This window comes from Macaca nemestrina, chromosome 4 (genome assembly GCF_043159975.1).
Source record: "Macaca nemestrina isolate mMacNem1 chromosome 4, mMacNem.hap1, whole genome shotgun sequence".
Taxonomy (NCBI): Eukaryota; Metazoa; Chordata; class Mammalia; order Primates; family Cercopithecidae; genus Macaca; species Macaca nemestrina.
Window position 1 is genome coordinate 130,543,521 of NC_092128.1, and position 6,000 is coordinate 130,549,520.

Genomic DNA, 6,000 nt, shown 5'->3' on the forward strand with positions numbered 1-6,000 from the left:
TATATAATCATGTCATCTGCAAACAGGGAAAATTTGGCTTCTTCTTTTCCTAACTGAATACCCTTGCTTTCTTTCTCTTGCCTGATTGCCCTAGCCAGAACTTCCAACACTATGTTGAATAGGAGTGGTGAGAGAGGGCATCCCTGTCTTGTGCCAGTTTTCAAAGGGAATGCTTCCAGTTTTTGCCCATTCAGTATGATATTGGCTGTGAGTTTGTCATAAATAGCTCTTATTATTTTGAGATACGTTCCATCAGTACCGAATTTATTGAGAGTTTTTAGCATGAAAGGCTGTTGAATTTTGTCAAAGGTCTTTTCTGCATCTAATGAGATAATCATGTGGTTTTTGTCTTTGGTTCTGATTATATGCTGGATTACATGTATTGATTTGCGTAGGTTGAACTAGCCTTGCGTCCCAGGGATGAAGCCCACTTGATCATGGTGGATGCGTTGTTGGTCTAAAATTCTCTTTTTTTGTTGTGTCTCTGTCAGGCTTTGGTATCAGGATGATGTTGGCCTCGTAAAATGAGTTAGGGAGGATTCCCTCTTTTTCTATTGATTGGAATAATTTCAGAAGAAATGGTACCAGCTCCTCCTTTTACCTCTGGTAGAATTCAGCTGTGAATCCATCTGGTCCTGGACTTTTTTTGGTTGGTAGGCTATTAATTATTGCCTCAATTTCAGAGCCTGCTATTGGGTCTATTCAGGGATTCGACTTCTTCCTGGTTTAGTCTTGGGAGAGTGTAAGTGTCCAGGAAATTATCCATTTCTTCTAGGTTTTCCGGTTTATTTGCATCGAGGTGTTTATAGTATTCTTTGATGGTAGTTTGTATTTCTGTGGAGTTGGTGGTGATATCCCCCTTATCATTTTTTATTGTGTCTATTTGATTCTTCTCTCTTTTCTTCTTTATTAGTGTTCCTAGTGGTCTATCAATTTTGTTGATCTTTTCAAAAAACCAGTTCCTGGGTTCATTGATTTTTTGGAGGGTTTTTTGTGTCTCTATCTCCTTCAGTTCTGCTCTAATCTTAGTTATTTCTTGCCTTCTGCTAACTTTTGAATGTGTTTGTTCTTGCTTCTCTAGTTCTTTTAATTGTGATGTTAGGGTGTCAGTTTTAGATTTTCCCTGCTTTCTCTTGTGGGCATTTAGTGCTATAAATTTTCCTCTACACACTGCTTTAAATGTGTCCCAGAGATTCTGGTATATTGTATCTTTGTTCTCAGTGGCTTCAAAGATCATCTTTATTTCTGCCTTCATTTCGTTACATACCCAGTAGTCATTCAGGAGCAGGTTGTTCAGTTTCCATGTAGTTGAGCAGTTTTGATTGAGTTTTTAGTCCTGAGTTCTAGTTTGATTGCACTGTGGTCTGAGAGACAGTTTGTTATAACTTCTGTTCTTGTACATTTGCTGAGGAGTGCTTTACTTCCAACTATGTGGTCAATTTTGGAATAAATGCGATGTGGTGCTGAGAAGAATGTATATTCTGTTGATTTGGGGTGGAGAGTTCTGTAGATGTCTATTAGGTCCGCTTGGTGCAGAGTTGAGTTCAATTCCTGGATATCCTTGTTAACTTTCTGTCTCGTTGATCTGTCTAATGTTGACAGTGGGGTGTTGAAGTCTCCCATTATTATTGTATGGGAGTCTAAGTCTCTTTGTAAGTCTCTAAGGACTTGCTTTATGAATCTGGGTGCTCCTGTATTGGGTGCATATATATTTAGGTTAGCTCTTTCTGATGAATTGATCCCTTTACCATTATGTCATGGCCTTCTTTGTCTCTTTTGATCTTTGATGGCTTAAAATCTGTTTTATCAGAGACTAGGATTGCAACCCCTGCTTTTTTTGTTTGTTTGTTTTCCATTTGCTTGGTAGATCTTCCTCCATCCCTTTATTTCGAGCCTATGTGTGTCTCTGCATGTGAGATGGGTCTCCTGAATACAGAAAACTGATGGTTCTTGACTCTGTATCCAATTTGCCAGTCTGTGTCTTTTAATTGGAGCATTTAGTCCATTTACATTTAAGGTTAATATTGTTATGTGTGAATTTGATCCTGTCAATATGATATTAGCTGGTTATTTTGCTCGTTAGTTAATGCAGTTTCTTCCTAGCATCGATGGACTTTACATTTTAACATGTTTTTGCAATGGCTGGTACCTGTTGTTCCTTTCCATGTTTAGTGCTTCCTTCAAGAGCTCTTGTAGGGCAGGCCTGGTGGTGACAAAATCTCTAAGCATTTGCTTGTCTGTAAAGGATTTTATTTCTCCTTCACTTATGAAACTTAGTTTGGCTGGATATGAAATTCTGGGTTGAAAATTCTTTTCTTTAAGTATGTTGAATATTGGCCCCCACTCTCTTCTGGCTTGTAGAGTTTCTGCCGAGAGATCTGCTGTTAGTCTGATGGGCTTCCCTTTGTGTATAACCCGACCTTTCTCTCTGGCTGCCCTTAACATTTTTTCCTTCATTTCAACTTTGGTGAATCTGACAATTATGTGTCTTGGAGTTGCTCTTCTCAAGGAGTATCTTTGTGGCGTTCTCTGTATTTCCTGAATTTGAATGTTGGCCTGCCTTACTAGGTTGGGGAAGTTCTCCTGGATATTTTCCTGCAGAGTGTTTTCCAACTTGGTTCCATTTTCCCCCTCACTTTGAGGCACACCAATGAGATATAGACTTGGTCTTTTCACATAATCCCATATTTCTTGGAGGCTTTGTTCATTTCTTTTTACTCTTTTTTTCTAAAGTTCTCTTCTCACTTGATTTCATTCATTTGATCTTCAGTCACTGATACTCTTTCTTCCAGTTCATCGAGTCGGTTACTGAAGCTTGTGCATTTGTCACATAGTTCTCGTGTTATGGTTTTCATCTCTATCAGTTCTTTTAAGGACTTCTCTACATTGGTTATCCTAGTTAGCCATTCATCAAATCTTTTTTCAAGGTTTTTAGTTTCTTTGCACTGGTTACGTAGTTCCTCCTTTAGCTCTGAGAAGTTTGATCGACTGAAGCCTTCTTCTCTCAACTCGTCAAAGTCATTCTCTGTCCAGCTTTGTTCCGTTGCTGGCGATGAGCTGCATTCCTTTGGAGGGGGAGATGTGCTCTGATTTTTTTAATTTCCAGCTTTTCTACACTGCTTTTTCTCCATCTTTGTGGTTTTATCTGCTTTTGGTCTTTGATGCTGGTGACGTACTGATGGGATTTTTGGTGTGGGTGTCCTTTCTGTTTGTTAGTTTTCCTTCTAACAGTCAGGACCCTCAGCTGCATGTCTGTTGGAGTTTGCTTGAGGTCCTCTCCAGACCCTGTTTGTCTGGGTATTAGCAGCAGAGGCTGCAGAAGATAGAATATTGCTGAACAGCGAGTTTTGCTGTCTGATTCATTCTCTGGAAGGTTTATCTCAGGGGTGTATGCAGCCGTGTGAGGTGTGAGGTGTCGGTCTGCACCTGGTGGGGGATGTCTCACAGTTTGGCTACTCAGGTGTCAGGGACCCACTTGAGCAGTCAGTCTGTCTGTTCTCATATCTCAACCTCTGTGCTGGGAGATCCACTGCTCTCTTCAAAGCTATCAGATAGGGACATTGACCTCTGCCGAGGTTTCTGCTGCTTTTTGTTTAGCTATGCCCTCTCCCCAGAGGTGGAGTCTACAGAGGCAGGCAGGCCTCCTTGAGCCATGGTGGGCTCCACCCAATTTGAGCTTTCTGGCAGCTTTGTTTACCTACTTAAGCCTCAGCAATGGTGGGTGCCCCTCCCCCAGCCTCACTGCTGCCTCACAGTTAGATCTCAGACTGCTGTGTTAGCAATGAGGGCGGCTCCATGGGTGAGGGACCCGTTGGGCCAGGTGTGGGATATAATCTCCTAGTGTGCCATTTGCTAAGACCCTTGGTAAAGCGCAGTATTAGGGTAGGAGTTACCCGATTTTCCAGGTGTTGTGTGTCTCAATTTCCTTTCGCTAGGAAAAGGAATTCCCTTCCCCCTTGTGCTTCCCAGGTGAGGCGATGCCTCACCCTGCTTCAGCTCTCGCTGGTTGGGTTGTACCTGCTGACCAGCGCCAACTGTCCGACACGCCCCAGTGAGATGAACCTGGTACCTCAGTTGGAAATGCAGAAATCACCCATCTTCTGTGTCGCTCATGCTGGGAGCTGGAGGCTAGAGATGTTCCTATTCGGCCATCTTGGGCATGCCCCCTGACATTAGACTTTTGACAGAGTTGCCAAGACAATTTATGGGGGAAAGATTAGTCTTTTCAACCAATGATGCTGTGACAACTGGACATCCATTTGCAAAAGAATGATGTGAGATCCCTATGTCAGACCATACAAAAAACAGTAAAAATGGATCAAAGGGCTGGGTGCAGTGGCTCATGTCTGTAATCCCAGCACTTCAGGGGGCTGAGGCAGGAGGATCACTTGAGCCCAGGAGTTCAAGACCAGTCTGGGCAACATGGCAAAACCCCATCTCTACTAAAAAATACAAAAATTAGACGGGCATGGTGGCACATGCCTGCAATCCTCCCAAAATCAGGAGGCTGAGGCACTAGAATTGGTTGAACCTAGGAGGTGGAGGTTGCAGTGAGCTGAGATCATGCCACTGCACCCCAGCCTGGGCAGCAGAGAGAGACTGTCTCAAAAAAAAAAAAAAAAAAAAAAAAAAAAAAAAAAAAGATAAAAAATGTAAATATATGAGCTAAAACCATTAAAAAATTAAAAGGAAACATAGGAATAAATCTTCATGACCTTGGGTCAGGGTTAGGTGATGGTTTCTTAGCTATGACACCAAAAGCACAAGTGGTAAAAGGAAATACACATAATTGGACTTGATGAAAATTTTAAAAATGTGTGCTGCAAATGATGCCTTCAAGAGAATGAAAAGACAACACACAGCATAGGAGAAAATGTTTGCAAATGATATATCTGATAAGGGGCTTGTATCAAGAATTCATAAAGCACCCCTATAACTCCATAGTAAAAAGATAGATCGGCTGGGCACAGTGGCTCACGTCTGTTATCCCAACACTTTTGGTGGCTGAGGCAGGCAGATCATGAGGTCAGGAGTTTGAGACCAGCCTGGCCAACATGGTGGAGCCCTGTCTCTACTAAAAATACAAAAATTAACCAGGCGTGGTAGCGGACACCAGTAATCCCAGCTAGTTGGGAGGCTGAGGCAGGAGAATTGCCTGAACCCAGGAGGTGGAGGTTGCAGTGAGCCGAGATCGGGCCACTGCACTCCAGCCTGGGTAACAGAGCTAGACTCTGTCTCAAATAAAATAAAATAAAATAAAATAAAAAGTATATATGTATATATAAATCACCCAGAATGGACAAAGGATCTTGACAGACATTTCTGCAGTGAAAACATGTAAATGACCAACAAGCACATGAAGAGACACTCAATGTTATTAGTCATTAGCAAAATCCAAATCAAAACCACAATGAGATAAAATTTCGCATCTAGTAGGAAGACTTTAATAAAAAAAAGACAGACAGTAACAGGATGAGGAGAAGCCAGAAGACTTATGTATTGCTGGTGGGAATGTAAAATGCAGAATGTAAAAATGATGAAGCTGTGCTGGAAAGTAGTTTGGCACTTCCTCAAAATGTTCAACACAGGGCTATATGGCCCAGCAAATCCACTCATAGAGAAACCCACCCAAGAAATTAAAGCATATAGTAACACAAATATTTGCAGGTGAATGTTCATTTCCTTCCTTTCTTCTTTCCTCCCTCCCTCCCTCCCTCCTTCCTTCCTTTTATTGAGAGGGAGTCTCATTTTGTCTCCCACGGTGGAGTGCAGTGGGGTGATCTCACCTCACTGCAACCTCCGCCTCCCCGGTTCAAACAATTCTGCCTCAGCAGCCTGAGCAGCTGGGGTTACAGGTATGTGCCACCACGTCCGGCTAATTTTTGATGTGGGCCAGGTTGGTGTCAAATACTTGACCTCAAGCAACCCACCCATCTTGCCTCAAAGTGTTGAGATTACAGGTGTGAGCCATTGCGCCCGGCCATAGCAGCGTGAGGACCC